Source organism: Narcine bancroftii, chromosome 4 (genome assembly GCF_036971445.1).
Source record: "Narcine bancroftii isolate sNarBan1 chromosome 4, sNarBan1.hap1, whole genome shotgun sequence".
Taxonomy (NCBI): Eukaryota; Metazoa; Chordata; class Chondrichthyes; order Torpediniformes; family Narcinidae; genus Narcine; species Narcine bancroftii.
In genome coordinates this window covers 42,980,582-42,997,087 of record NC_091472.1, presented here as the reverse complement: position 1 = coordinate 42,997,087, position 16,506 = coordinate 42,980,582, and the positions used below count along the sequence as shown (strand labels likewise).

Here is a 16,506-nt window from a genome sequence, read left to right as displayed (position 1 = left end):
AAAATGCAATTATGCTACCCTTTATCAATCTGTCGATTTATACTGCTTTATCATTATGAACCAGCCCAAAAATCCTGTGACTCAATTTTCCCTGACTTCAGCTGTTCTTTACATCATCTGTCAACAAACAGAGAAATTTGCCTATGTTCAGCCTTGACTCTTCCTTATCATATCAGTCCTGCTTGCTGACTGAGCCTTGAGGAATTATGGGCTAGGAGTATGATGTAATCTTTGTTGATAAGAATAGAGAGTAGTATAATGCCAGTTGCTTGCATAGTGCGATTGTGACATAGAAGTTAAACATTTCTTTATGGAATAATCATCAAAAAAATCAGGTCTGTCCATTCAATTATTTTGTGAAGCTAATTTCGGTAATAAACGCACAATGCTTTTGTGTTACTGAGTGTTTCCTAATGTAGCACTTAAAAAAATGTACAAGGCTTTTGACCAGCTGTTCTGTATTTCATTGATAATAATGTACAATTTATCTTTCACTGAATTGTATAAACTGTATTGATCATGAAGTTTAGAGTCCATGAGGATATCAACTGTTTTTATTCCTGCAGACTGCATCAAGTTATTAGGCCTCCATTTGGCACATTCAGCCTATATCTAATGGTGCACAAGGAGTGAAACACAGAAGTCTGCAGATGCTGTGATTGTGGTAAAAACACACATAAATCCTGGGGGACCTCTGCCAGACTCACAACGTCCATAGGAAGTGAAGATATTGTGTATTACCGTGAAGCCTTCTTCAAGGCATAAGCAAAGAAAAGGAAGATGTAAGATTAAAAACTGAAGTCTGGCGGGAGGAGGGAAGAAGTCCAGACCAACAAATGGTATTATTGGATATGATAAGAGGAGAGGCGAGAATTGATTTTGGCTCACAATCCCAGTGTTTCTGTTTAATCCTAAATTGTCCTCTAAATTCCACAGTCTCTCTATTACAAAGACAACTTATTTCTATTTTCAAATAGTACCTTCTTGATTTACTATGTTTCTTTTTAATAAAGCACCTATTTGGCTGCAGCAAGTCCTCATTCTTATTAAATAAATTTAGTGAGATGTAATCTCTTTCAGATGCAGGCATAAATGTTGCACCTTTCTAACACTTTACCTCTTGAGTTCTACCCTATAAATTCTTAAATTTGCTCAAAATGGATATATCACATTGGACTCAAATCCAAATCATCCATATCTTTCATCAGCCTGCATTGTCTACTTGTTGTATTAAATTCAAAATACTGAAGAAAATAATGATAAGGAATACATTTCAAGCCCATTTATTCCCCTGTATTCCCCTGATTCAGTAAATAATACACTCTGTTGCAAAATTCTAGGAAGGCTCAGTTCTGGTCTCCAATTTATAGAAAGGATATAGATAAAGTGGAGAAGGTGCAGAGAAGGTTTACAAGGATGCTGCCTGTCTTACAGCATCTGGATTACAGGGAGAGATTAAGGAGACTGTGACTTTATTCATTGGAATGTAGACGACTGAGAGGGGACTTGATAGAGGTATTTAAAATTATGAAAGGAATAGATAGACTAGACATAAACAGACACTTTCCCCTGAGGGCAGAGGAGGTTGAAACAAGAAGCCATGAGTTAAGGGTAAAGGGGCAACACTTTAGGAGAAATATTAGAGGTGGCTTTTTCACTCAACGAGTGGTGGCAGAATGGAATGAACTTCCGGATGACATAGTGGCGGCAGGGTCCCTTCTGTCATTTAAGAGGAGGTTGGATGTGAGGGGGTTGGAGGGTTATGGGCGGAGAGCGGGAGGTTTGAGCTAGTGGAGTTGTTCTAGTGAACCGGTGGAGACTTGAAAGGCCGACATGGCCTGTTTCCGCTCCGTAAATGGTTATATGGCTATATTTGGAAATTGTTGCATATTTTTTAAGTGTGTAACAGAATGTCAACTCACTTTCAGTTTACTATTAAAATGATAAAGCAGTATAAATCGACAGATTGATAAAGGGTAGCATAATTGCATTTTGTTGTGAATGATTGCAGTTTATTGTGAATGATCATGGAGATTTTGAGATTCTTGCTTAAAAACATGTTCTACACGATTCTCCATTGGTTTTGTAACAGCATACTTTGAGTGTCAATGCCCTACTTTGCAATGATAACACTGCCACCAGTCCATCTGTCCTAACTTTTTTTCCAAATTATGTGCCTACTCTTTTCATAGTCAGTGCAAAAAATGTTCAAACGGCTTCTTGAAGTTTGTAAAATCATAATAATCTATTATTTTTGGCAATGCATTTCCTATACCCACTGCTTTTACTGGATACATAAAAGTGAGGTTTTTGACCTATATGCTATTTGATCTTCACATTCTCAGGATGAGGAATATTGTCGTAGATCTTTTTCCTTCTATAACTGTTCTTAGTATTTAACACTGAGGTATTAAGAAGGGACAATATAGAGCCTTTCATAACCTCAGGGCAGCTGAGTCTTGATGCACAGCTAATAAATAACCTTTAGAGTGTAGTGAATGTTGTAATTAAGGGAACCTTGAAGTCAGTAAAGTACTATGCGGAACAAAGAAAGATATGATCAGATATCTATTTCAGTGGTTACTGAATGTTTACAAAGCCTTAAAACAACTCTTCAAATAGTGCCGTGGATGTTTTTTTTTAAATTATACCCATGAATGTAGATATGGTCCTGCATTTGCATCTCATCTAACAAACAGCATCTTTGATAGAACTATACTGCTTTGTACGTACCAATCCTGTCAGGCATGTAGAGTGACCTCGAGCTCACAACCTCGAGGGAGTTGGCTGTTGAGTTAATCTGGAACCAAGTAACTATAAATATATATATTGTACTCAGTTCATACCAGTAATAATCTTGATGTTGGGTAACAAATTTAATTGTTTCTAATTCACCAGACACTTCTAGTTCAAAATAGCCTGTAGTTCATCCATAATGTCAACTAATCCATCCTCACTTCAGTGCCTTATATTTGTTATCTGACATAAATCATTTGTATATTTTCAATAATCCTTTTATGCTAAGTTAGATCCAACAAAATTGACTGAAAAATGTACTGTTTGAAGAGTATGATAATGATCTGCTGGTCCCATCTGCTGTTTGATTTTAAGTCTGTATTCATATTTGCAGATGAAATTGATGAATAAACATTTCTGGGAATAAGGTCCTGACTATTTCTCCCGATAACCGTAACTTGTGAAACTCTTGATCTTTCAGTGACAAATTTCACTGTAGGAATCTTTCTGAGGTTGTTAAAGTGAAATAATTGGAGGAGCATATTCTTTGAAGAATATATAACAAAGTTAGAAATTGCATGGATCAAACAACATTGATTCGCTGCTGTGCTCTCTCCATTTTTTTCCAGGTATGACTATTTATTTGCTCTCTCATTAAAAACCGCAATTTCTTTCAGAATTCTTGTGTAATGGTGTACCGTACTCCAAAAATGCATGGGCCATCCAGTTAGTTCTCTGTTCCAACATGGTGGCTATAAACTGGATTCCTTTTGTAAAATGACATTCTTTATTTTGCTGATATGAGTGACTCTCGTCTGACAACTGCTGCAATTGCCTGATCAATGTACCCAAGTAAATCTCGAATTGTGACTAGATCTTACTTGATGCTTCCTCCTTAAAATAACCGCAGGAAATGTGAAAATTATGAAATAGTTGGACATGCTTTGGCTCATGTTTTTTTAAAGTGTTTTTTTAAAGTTATACATACTGACATACAGTATGGTAACAGGCCATTTTGGCCCATGAGCCCATGCTATTCAATTACATCTAATTACACCTACAATCCCAATATGTTTTGGAGGGTAGGAGGAGACTGGAGCACCCAGAGAAACCCACGCAGAAGCGGGGAGAACATGCAAACTCCTTACAGACAGCACCAGGTTTGAACCTTTGGTGTGCTAACTGCTACACTACCAGGGCCACCTGGTAACGTTTGCAAATGGGAGCTGAGAATGCAAAACAGATTCTCCGGGAAATATCTTCAACACAAAGGCAGGTATTTTTCATGTCCTGTCACGTATGATGCCCGAGCTGCCGAGCTCTTATCTCTTGATGGGAAATCCAGAACAAGTAGGTATTGTTTTAAAACTAAATTTGAAACTAAGACAATGTTTGCCATACAAAGTGAAATGGAAAGGCAAAGCTTTCTCATCCAACATGAAATGAAATTTTCAAGATTAAGTTTGACAATTTTATATTGATCTATTTTAACAGTTTAGAGATATAGCACAGTAACAAGCATGTCTGCCCAACAACCCCGCACCACCCAAATACATATGCTATGTGACCCATTAACCTTCTAACCCCAGTCAGTTTGGCATTACTTAGAGGAAACCCACATGGACAAGGGGAGAATGTGCAAACTCCTTCCAAACAATGCTGGATTTGAAGCAGGATCGCTGACGCTGTAATAGCAGTGTGTTAACCGCTACACTAAGCATATCAAAGCTACAGTGTTATACAGCATGAATTATTGTTGCAACATGTTTCTTCTATTTCTCTAAAAGCTTCTTTCTGAACTGGTATGATTAAAATCCTTGATTTTTAAGAAACAATTATGTAGAAGTGGCTTAACATTATGACTTTTAAAGGGAACACCTCTGTCTTCTGCTGCCAGTACACTGATTGGCCCATCATGCCCAGACACACTCTGTTCGCTCTCCTCTCAATGAGAAGATGGATTAAGAGCATGAAAGCAGGCACCAATCAGCTGAAAAATAGTTTATCTCCATGGCCATCATGCACCTGAATAAAACCTGTAACAATGCGATGATACTGTGCTTGGTGTTAATTGAACTTTCTTTTTATTGTAATACTTTTCTCTGTACTCTCTACACAGCTGTATGAATGTTAGATATGTTTTTTACACCGTCGCTAGGTGCCACAAAATTATTTCCAATTTCCCGGAATGTAGTCTGTGTAAAAAGATTGGAACGGGAATAAGGACTCATTCCCATTCCAACAATTTACCTCCTCGACCCCTAGTTATTTTCATGGATCACCTGCAGTCTCAACTGAACTGCAGGCGATCCATGGACAACAGGCAAATGAATAGGACATCCAGCCTCCTTAAATATCGCACTTCAGGTATTCTGTCTAAACTCGCAGTGTGATACAGATATTTGGAGTTTTACTCATTCCTGTGTCAACGGCCACTCTCAGAAGGTAGAGAGACATTTCAGAATGGAAAATCAGGTATGTTCTATGTGAAAAAAAAAACATAAGAGATAACCTGTTATTCTGTTCATAGGAAAATCATTCTCACTGTACTAGATATTTCGTGACTGATACATTGAAACATAAATAGCGTCACAGATCAGGCTCTTGTGAAAGTTTAGGTTGCAATTCAATGAAATGGTGCCAGTATTTCTGAGGACAAGTTTAATTATTGACTTGAAATGGAATTTTGCTGTGAAGCAAAATCGTCGGCAATTCTTTTTTCTTCTGCGGCTTTTACGTTATAGGCAGGAGCCACCAAGCTCCTGGTGAATTAGTGTCAAATAGTCAGCAAGGATATCCATGAAAATTTACCATGATTGACCTCTAGATGAGCTTCTTGGCTTTCCTAGTACCAATCACAACAATGTCTGCATTCATTTTGAGTTATTTGCAGATTCTGCATGTCCTGTGGTATCAGACCCAGTGACAACAAAGAATATGGGAGAACAAAGTAGCTTTGTTCTGTTGACAAAGTAGGAAAGCTCGCTTGTCATGACTATCGAGGAGCCATCCTGTACGCAATTCATGCTCCATACCTGTGCTTGCAAATAATGTGTTGCAGAAAACCTGAAAACAGCCCTTCCCTTCAGCAAACTAGTCTAACAAAGACTTTGATCTTTGTTTACATTTGGTAATACAGCACAGGTTACTTGAGGCTATCGGCTCCTCTAATTACAAATTAGAAGGTGTTGAATCTGTCACAGATCAATATGGACTTTGGACATGTGTGTGGTTACTGTCAATATACGGAGTAATGACTTTTTACCATTTTATTATTTTTAATCAGAGTGTAAAGCAATGCAAAACGACACAAGGGTTATTTCGAGGATACCATGCAAAAGTGTGGATTTTGCTCTTGTTGACTGGGTAATGGGACCTAGAGTTTTTCAGAGATTTCCACTCAAAAGTTATGATGATCTGGTTTCTAAATTTCTTCTCTGTGCAATCATATGACATATACCAACTGAGATGGCCAGTGGATACTGCTCTTTTGCTTAAAGTAAGAATCGTCCACAAGAGTTAGTTCCAGGCACCATCTTTTACACCCCTGTTGAAATTAATGCCAAATTCAAAATGTACAAAATAAAATTGGTTGTAACTGTCAAAATATTGTATCAAGTTAAAATTCACTTTGCCCATTTGAACATCCTTCAACTCTTTGGTGCTGTCTGTTTATCTTGTTTATCAATTTGATCAATTGAATTCTTGGCACGGACTGCACAGCGACAATTCAAACATTCAAAGGTCAAAATGTGTGGACTCCACCTATTTCAATAGCTCTTGTTTTTCTGATGCAGTGAACAATGTGCTATATTCATTGCTGAAGAGACAATAAAAGCAATTAGAAACTAGTCATTACATAGAAAGCAAGTATTTTCTTCAGATCAATCTCAAATGGCTGTCAAGTAACAATTCAATAAATGTTTTAATTTTTTAAATCATCTTAATCTGGTTTTACTCATTTTCTGAAGTGATATTCCCTTTTGTAATTGTTGTTGACAAAACAATTCTGATTTTACCCAGCAATGTGGTCAGTATTTTAATGTGTAAGCATTTGCTGTCTTATCTGAAGCAAATAAAAGAAAGGCTATCTTTTCCATGAGCTAATCTTTGCTCTCTTTTTCCAAAGTCAGGTTTCAGTAATCAAATCAGGAGACAAATCAAGAGTATCATTCAGCAATTTCTTTCAACAAATTTGTACGATACAAGTGTTGCAACCATGCCTTAAAATATGAAAAGTATAGTTGTCTCATTAAGGCACAGTTACTCCCACAACTCAGTGAACAAGATGAACTCTACTGATAGCAAAGGCAGCACCGATTTAAAAATCCAAATAATATTCGTAGCTTCTTGTGTGCAGCTCTCTCTGTTTGGAAAAAAAAGATCCCCAGTGATCACTCAAGACATTTGCTGCCTTCTTCTTCATTTTAAGCAGCCGTGGACCATGAATCAATGAGGATGCTCAATTTGAGGGCTCTTTATGTACTATAATTGTGAAGTCTCAAGTCACATTTATTCATACCATCCCCGCATGGTAGAGAAGAGATAGTGTTTCTCCAGGACCATGGAGCATATTTACATAAAAATAAGTTAGAATAGAAAAATTAAAATATTAAGACGTATTTAGTAGAAGTCCACCGTCCTTATATGTTCTGGGAATTCAGGAGCCTGATGGCTTGGGGGAAAGAAACTGTTGTTCTATCTGGATGTAAGAACCCAAGTGCTATGGTACCTCCTACCAGATGGCAGAAGGGAGAACAGTTTACATGAAAGGTGTGTGTAGTCCTTCACAATATTTATTGACTTTCATCTGCATCGAGTGTTGTAGATGTCCTTCATGGTAGGAAGAGAACCCCCAACGATCTTTTCTGCTGACCTCACTATCCTCTGCGGGGTCTTGCGGTCCGAGGTGGTCGAGCTTCCAAACCAGTCGGTGATGCAGTTGCACAGGATGCTCTCGATACATCCTCTGTAGAATGTAGTGAGGATGGAGGGTGGGAGATGAACTTTCCTCAGCCTTCGCAGGAAGTAGAGGCACTGATGGGCTTTCTTGGCTATGGAGCTGGTGTTAAGGGTCCAGGTGATATTCCCTGCCAAGTGCACTCCAAGGAACTTGATACTCAACGGTTGAGCCATCAATGGTCAGTGGAGTATGGTCCCCCGAGCCCTCCTGAAGTCGACAACCATCTCTTTTGTTTTATTCATGTTCAGATACAGGTTGCTGGTTCAGCGGCTGCACCTCTATACGCTGACTCCTCATTCTTATTAATAAGACCCACTATGGTCTTGTCATCAGCGAACATGATGATGTGGTTCGAACTGTGTTTAGCTGCACTGTCATGGGTCAGCAGAGTGAACAGCAGGGAACTAAGCAGCAGCTCGAGGGGGTCCCCCATGCTCAATGTGATGGTCTTGGAGGTGCTATTACCAATCTGGACTGCTTGAGGTAAAGGGAACTTCAAGATCTTTTTGAACAAGAACATTTTGTAGACTCCCTCGACATTAATGATCATTTGCATTTTCATTCTTTCTTCCAAAGTAGATAAGCTCATATTTTTCCACATTAATATTCCATCTCCTAACTTAACAATCATTTTTCCTATACATGTTCTTATTCTCCTCTTCACAAATTCCAAACCTGATTTATTGCAAAAATCTGTCTGTACTACTGACAGCACTTGGTTCTATTGGCTAACTAACTGTGAATATTTATTGTTCATCATTTATTTTCTTTCCCTTTTATATCCTTTATTTTCTCCTTGTGGCATTTTAATTTGCATTAGCGTGTTTTACATTAACTGAGAAGCTGCAACACACAAGACTTTAATTGCATCTGTACATTGTACTTAGCATGTGACAATAAACTGTCTCATTCTCCACAGTGTATGACAGTAGATTCTGTTATTTAAGAGAATTTTTATCAAGTGTCCAGATTATCTATCCTATACACTGCAGAAGGCTCCTGTTTACCTTCATCTCACCCCATCCAACCACTGGAACAGCCTTCATCAAACCCTCCTCAGAGTCATCCTCACCACCTCTCCTTACTTCCCTTTCCCACACCCAATTCCTCTGTCTGCTTGTGATCAATTAACTCCATACAATAATCTGATAGTTGTATATTTCCTTCAAGCTCATTTACAATGGTGCTACTGCGAGAATGGGAAATCTGCGACAATATTCTGCTTTATCATTCAGAGCTGAGTTGACCCTTGAAGTTCCATTGAGATCAAGTGAAAGATAACCAGAACTTTATAGTGGGTTCCATTGTATCACTTCTTCCCATCACGGGTGCTTAATGTGGTTTCACTTTAATTAAAGCTTTAAACATATTTAAACAGAACAGGGAGAAGAGATAACAATGTTGCACAGATCATCTGAGGGAATAGCTCCATAAATGCCACATCCTCCAAAGAGTAAATATGCCAATCATTGTTTAAACTGTTTGCTACTGAACTTTATACCTGTGAGCATTGCAAATCTTATTCTGTGAAATTGGGCACACCATTTTTTTGGTGGAACTCCCTTGCCTCACAAGGTGTGAAGATATAATCCTGGTACTTACACTAGAGCTCCTTCATGGAATAATGATAATGAGTTTATTGTTATGTACATTGTGCAATGTAGATGTGTCCCAAAATTCTTCTTGCTGCAGCCAAACAGGTATTTCATAAAATAAACAACTACAATAGGACACATGAAATTAAATTAAAAAGAGATCATAAATGCAAAAGATAAATAATTAAAATAAAGGTGAAAGTTCCATTATTGTCATGTAACCCAACATTTCGAATGTAACATATATAAAATTCTTTAACTTTGTTTACTGTAAAGAAGACAAATAGTCGCCATTTTGTCCCGCACCCCTCACAGAAATGAGGCCTCAGCAAGGAACGAACTCGCAACCATCAAGACCAGTGCTCTTGAACATGGACACTGCACAGAGATACATTTTTTGGTGCCAGATGACCACTTCCAATTTAGATCTGTGGTGGCCTTTGTTGCATGAGTTATGGTTTCTGCTTCATTAGTCTTCTAAATAATTGGAAATTATGCTCTCTGTAAGGTTGGTAGGAGCGTAATCAAAAATAATAATATACCTGCTTGAAAAAGAAATTGCAGTAATATGGGGAAAGAGAGCAGAATAATGGGGGATAGTGGTGGGTGGAATAATCAAGATGTTTTGTCAAAGAGTGTTCACAATTACAAAAAAAGACTAACTGTCTCATTTTGTGGTGTGTTTCCACATCAGGGATTCTGTATGGTTTCCATATGTCAGGAAAATATCTAGTACATGTAATCTATTAGTTGTTTGTCAGTACCTTTAAAATATTCCCTGCATAAGGAGGTCATTGGGACAGAATGTATTTCATTCAATGCATTGTGTGCTCCAATTGAATACCAAGAAATGGACATAGAATCAGTACAAAAAAAGGATTCCTTTCATGTTGGTAAATGTTTTTCACTCATCCCATTTCCAGTGGCATATAACTGCAAAAATGATCTGCGGTTGTCATGCCTTTCTTGTGACACAGTGCTACATGAACTGAGGAAAGGGATTGTAGGTCTGAAATAAACCAAGTAAGTGATTGAATTAACTAAGTGATTGAATTTCTAGGTCATTACAACCATCACTGATACCCAGAAGTATTATCTGCTGAACTTCACTGATATTTAAGACTCTTTACAAAATATATGGTTTATAGTTTTACTACAGCAGAAGTTAATCTGGAATCCTCTGAGTGGAAACCTTTGTTTCTTCACACATATCAGGTAGCGATGTCTGCCAATGTGAAAAGACAAAGGCATGTTTTAATTATATGGAGATTATTGCTGCCTTAGAACATAAGAGACCTTAAAGCCCAGAGTAATTTTCACTCTGTTATATAAATTGCAAATCTTTCAGTAGTTTTTGTTCTCATGTGAAAAGATTGTATGTTTATATATTTGCTTCATGTCTTGATGCCCAGCAGTGCATTTTTGAAATCAAAATACTGAAAACTCATTTGTGCTTGTTTTTCTGTTTCTTTTCTATTTTGTTAAGCTTAGACTAACTCTATACATATTTGGATACTTAAAGTACTTTCAGTTGTTTCATGTACAATATCCAAGATTTCCCTGGACAGATTATTGTTTCTTACTGATGTTATGGGGAAGATGTCTTGAAACATTTTTCAGGACAAAAGAAAAACTGTAGAAACATGCTCCGGTGAATTCATTGGCATTCTAACTGCATAGATTTGGTATCCTTCTGTAATGTTCAAGTGGCAAAATCTCTATTCAGAAGTGGTATTTTTCCGTAGAATGCTCTCAGGCACCAAATGATTCCTTGTGCAATTAAGTGGGTTTTGCATGATGGAAATGATCTGCCAAAAGCAATGATTTAATCTGCACTAAGACATATCAAATGAATAGCTTTCAACTATATAAGATTAGGCCTAGGAAGTAGTTGATTTAATCAATGGTCCCATTCACTGCTTATTGCCTAAAGCAGTGGACTACTTTTGTGGGAGCAAAGACAGGGAGAAGTTAGTCCAGGATTTTATAGTGACAAACATTCAGTTCCTGAGGAAAGCATATATGCCTGCTTAGTTTTTGCTCTATTATCTAGCTGAATGTTGTAATCTCCTAAATTGTTGGAAATTAATATCATTTCTATAAGTCGGTTAATTTCTATGTAATGCCACATTATTAACATTTTGGATAAAGCAGAAGTGGTTTGCCTCTGGACCCTCAAACCAAAGTTAACAATTTGGTTGGAGAAATTATTTTCCCATTGGCATAGTCAACAGAATTCTATAATTTGCCTTCAGTAAATGTGAAAATATCAGATTAGAAGGAGGGACAATCTTCTTCTGAGTATTGACTTGCTTGGCCGAGTTATTTGCTTATAAGACAACTTAAAGTATTATTCATCACAAATTTGCTCTTGATTTTACCAATAAAACAGTTCCTTGGTTTGAAGTGTTTCAGAGTTCAGTTCAAAGGATTGAATCTGTGGTTTAATTAATTGGCATGTCACAAATCTGCCTCTTGGTAACAGTTTAATAGGGGTGGTCATATCAACCGAATAAAAGAGGATTTTTATTTCTGTTCCCAAGAGTAAAAGGACTTGTGGGTAATAAATTTGCATTTCTTGTTGGACTATGATACTAATGGTGGGGGGGGGATGTGAATTTGTAATAAGAGGGAGAAAAATAAGCCTGTAGTCCTGATGGGAATAGAAAGTAGGAGAAATTGGACTTTATTCTGACTATTATTGACATTTGTCCTTTGATGTTTTTTACTTATCTTGGTGAGCCAATTAAACACTGGTTTTGCAGCCCAAGTTTTCAAACCTGAATCCATCTCTTCACTGGATGATATCTGGTGGCAACACATCCCTCATCCCCAGAATTAATTAAAGCTGAGATGGAAGTAATATCTTTTTTTTTCAAAACAAACCAAAATTCTGACAATACCAATTGACATGTTTTTTTTCATCCACCCATTGAAGATCAAGATCGGCAGTACTTTAAATTCTGACAAAATACCAACCTGCAACTTTAAAACTGAGCTTAGTCCAGGCACGAGGTTTTATTTCTCATAAACAACTAAAGACTAATCTTCTGCCTTTGCATGGAGAAAGCACATGGTTAGTATATTTTTAATGTATAATAGGACTTCATAAAAATTTTTTCAAGTAATTGCATAGTCCGGTATTCCTGAACCACTGGGTTCTGAAGTGTGGTAAAAGGTGATTTTTTTGGCCAAGTAAAGTAAAACTGGTCTTCTTTTAAAAATAACTGCGAGGAATATTTAGCTCTGAAATATTAAATAACTCTATGTCTCCGAGTAACATTTGAAAAATCACTGTCTCTGCTTATTATCTTTTCTAAAACCTTTGGCAGACTTTGGAACAGAAATTAGGATGCATTGAGCCTTGCTGTAGATATTAAACTTGCCTTTTCACATCTGTCAAATTCGTGTTAGGTGTAGACACTCAGGGGCAAAGCTCAACCGGACTGGCTTTCTTAAATAAATAAAGGGGGAAATGCTTTTTTTCTGGGAATTAAAACATTCATATCACTTGCTATGTCAACAAGCCATCATGTGAGGAACTCCTTCCACATAACCAGACATGCATGAGGAAGAAGGTGTTACGTGGATCTTTCTTGGGAGTAGGAAGATCAGTAATCTTGACACTTGAAATTATACTTCAAAATATTTAACAGATGAACCAAATTTTGGTTGATGGCAATAGTAATAATATACTTTAAGAAGGGTTTGGAAAATGGAGTTTTGGGTACAAGGGTGTAAGGGAGAATAACTTAGAACTCACAGATTTAGATGGAAATAGTCAAAAGGAAACTAACTGGAGAATGAATACTTGCAAGCAAGGATTGGGCCAATTGGCCCATTACAGAATAATCCCTGTCATTCCCATTAATTTAAGACTAGATAAACTTCTCCTCATTGAAGAAGTCTTGAAGGGTTGAAAATATTACAATGGAAAACATTTTTCCCATTTTTGAAGGTATACTCTTAAAATGGAGATGTATTTTGGCAGATCATTTTACATTGAATATTGGTGATTTAATAGAAGAGAAATGCTTCAATTTGGATTTTAATTATAATCAGTAGACTGCAAAATAGTCTCAGCATCAATCCCAGTGCTATAGCTAGCCACTGCATATTAGAGTTGAGACATTGCAATTGATTTCATTCATCTGGGAAAGGGGAAATAGGAGAAAAACTAGTAACAAAGTCCTAATTAGAACTGGGAAGAATCTGATCCAGACTCTTTTAAATATACATACAACACTTCTGACACCAGAACACAATTTAATTCTCTCATCACTGAAGACCTGAAGATAAATAATTGTATGAAAGACATGTCTACTTCATAATACACCAATAATCTACATTAGTCTAAGTGGCACTATTGTTCAGTTATGGAGAAATTTGTATGTTTTTCATGAGATATCATTTCCTCTTAAGTTTTACCAGCAGTTTTTGTTTGACAAAATCCCAGATAATGTTACAAATGATTTTGAATAACACATCTGAAATGTACCCTCACCTGCAATTTATTTCTTCTCCTTTGCTTCATTCATTTAGCTGTCAGTGAAGTTCTTTGGCTATTGTTAATTACTGGAGCAGAGCCAGATTACATGATTAACATCTCAACCCACATGTGGTTGTCACAGGCTTACTGGATCAATGGTGATTACTTGCTGCAGCTACACCCAAAAAACTATGGTAAGTAAACATGATTGACAAACTTTATAGTGGGATCAATATAGCATCAAATGACTGATCAGTATTCCTTGAGACAGAAGAATCAGAAAGCCTGAATAGCCTCTGTACAATTCAAGAGCAAATATAATGAAATGACATGGATTAAGAAATGAATTTGCTTTCATAAACATTGTACAATGTATATATAAACCGAGATTCATACTTGTTGCAGCTGAGCAGGTACTTTATATTGAATAAAAAACTACAAAAACAACTAAGAAACAACTTCAATAACAACTTAATTGAGTTAAAAATCAAAAAAAACATCAATAACAAATATTTACAATTATCCCAGTGCAGAGTATTACAGCAATAGTGCAGACAGTTCTTCCATGGTGTCAGAGCCGTCTGTGATTCATGTAACAAGGGGAGGTTCAAGAGCCTGAAAGCTGTTGGAAAGAAACTGTTCTTGAACTTTGCGATCCTGGTCTTCATACTTCTGTACCACCTGCCTGAAGATAGAAGTGAGAAGAAGCTGTGTTCAATGATGTAGGTTGCCTTTTTGAGGATTGAGGAAGCCCCTCCTTATACAAGAGGAACATTGGTGTACCTTCTTCATGACTACTTCGATGTACTGGCTTCAGAAGAGGTCTTCTGAAACATGGACACCCGGGTATTTGAAAGTTCTCACCCTCTTCACCTCCATTCTATCAACGCAGATAAATGTGATGTTCCTTGTCCTCTCCTTCCTAAAATTAACAATAAGGTCCTTGGTCTTGAACAAAAAAGTCTGTAGATGATGGGGTTGAGAGCAACACGCAAACATGCTGGAGAAACTCAGCAGGTCATGCAGCATCACCTGACATTAAAGGTAACCAAGGTTTTGGATCTGGGCCCTTCATTAGGCAGAACAGGACTGACATCATTGCTCTGGCATCATCGTACATTGTGAGTGCCAACATAGAGTATCAAGTTATGCACATGAATGAGGTATACAATTTTTCAGGTCTGGACCCTTTTATTAAGTCTTTGAGAAAGGGTTCAGACTCAAATCCTTCACTAACTCACGGATCCTTTCTGACCTGTTGCGTTCCTCCAGCAATTTTTTTTGACTACTCAAGATTCCAGCATTTGCAGCTTTTTGTGTTTCTCTCTTGTTTTCTCTTTCCCAGATCCAAAGAAAGGTCTTTAATCTTTAATATTCTCTTTGTTTCTCTCTTCATAGCTGCCTGACCTGCTGAGCATATCTTGGATGTCCTGCCTTCTCCGTGAATACCAAAGTCATGAGAAATTGCTTATTATACTATAAAAAATTTTAATCCATTTTGTGGCTCAGACCAATTTCAATTTAGTTGGCATAAATAATAAAGTGCAGACCAGCAGCATTTGACTGAAGGTGAGCTTCAATGGTTCATTCTGACTGTAAGTTCATTTGGTTAAAATTTCCAGCTATATGAGATCTTTCCCTACGTGCAACCCTCAAGAAAAGAAGCACAAGTAGAAAAGTAATCAATGATGGAGAAACTAGGCAAACTGGAAAGACTGCGTTATTCTATTTGTTGAAGTTAGTTACTCCGCAGTATTGATGAGTGGGAATGAGAACCTGGTATTGGGTTTGTGGTGCCCAAGTCTCTTTGGTGGTGCAGACTTTTAGACCTACAGCACGGTAACAGGCAATTTTGGCCCACAAGTCCTATACCCTCAGTTTGTTTTGAACGGTGGGAGGAAACCGGAGCCTGTGGGGAAAACCCACGCAGACATGGGGAGAACATATAATCTCCTTACAGACAGTGTGGGATTGGAACCCTGTCCCACTCGCTGGTGCTGTAAAGGCAAGGAAAATAATTTACCGAACCTGTTTCAAAGTAAGAATGAGATAGATTGCCAATATATTTAAGGGTGGAAAAATTCTCTTTTGAATCATGTAATGCACAGAAAAAAAAAATGTTTGACTCCTAAATGAGGGTTATTTTTATTCATGGTGAAATTGTTCTGTAAGTCTGTGTGTCAATATATAGAACATTGAAAGTTTCAAGATAATATGCCTTGAAGTTCCATGTCTTAGTCTCCAAAACAAGACAATGGAGTTGTCTGTGATATTAACCTACATTTAGTGAAAATTTGAAATACATTGCATAGTGACATTAACTAGAGTAATATTTACTTATAGTCTATAGTCTGGCATATATTGCCAATTTGTCTGCCATCCATCAGTGAAATTCTGTCTGTATATTGATCAGATGCTGTGTTGAGTATTAAGAAATAACTTAAATTGCATATAACAATGTATATTGCTACTCAGTGGAATAATATTGTCAATCTGTATACATTTTTAATTGATCCCTTCCTTTAAAGCAGTATATATTGCCTGTCTATACACTTGTATTTATTCTTTCTTTTTCTTTGGCTTGGCTTCGCGGACGAAGATTTATGGAGGGGGTAAAAAGTCCACGTCAGCTGCAGGACTTGTATTTATTACCACTCAGTGAAATAGTATTGATTGCTAATCCTTGCAATATAGTAGCATGCAATGTCAGTCCATGAAGTATT

General features: G+C 37.2%; 1 long non-coding RNA gene across 2 annotated transcripts; it reads left to right on the top strand.

Moving 5' to 3' along the window:
* The first annotated feature begins 209 nt into the window (after positions 1 to 209).
* Positions 210 to 16,294, top strand: LOC138759819 (uncharacterized). 2 transcript variants are annotated; one of them, XR_011355118.1, is made up of 5 exons: positions 210 to 335; positions 567 to 782; positions 3,218 to 3,365; positions 13,837 to 13,977; positions 15,182 to 16,294. It is a non-coding gene; the product is annotated as an uncharacterized lncRNA (long non-coding RNA). The 2 variants fall into 2 exon arrangements; XR_011355119.1 differs by lacking the exon at positions 3,218 to 3,365.
* The last annotated feature ends 212 nt before the right edge of the window (positions 16,295 to 16,506 follow it).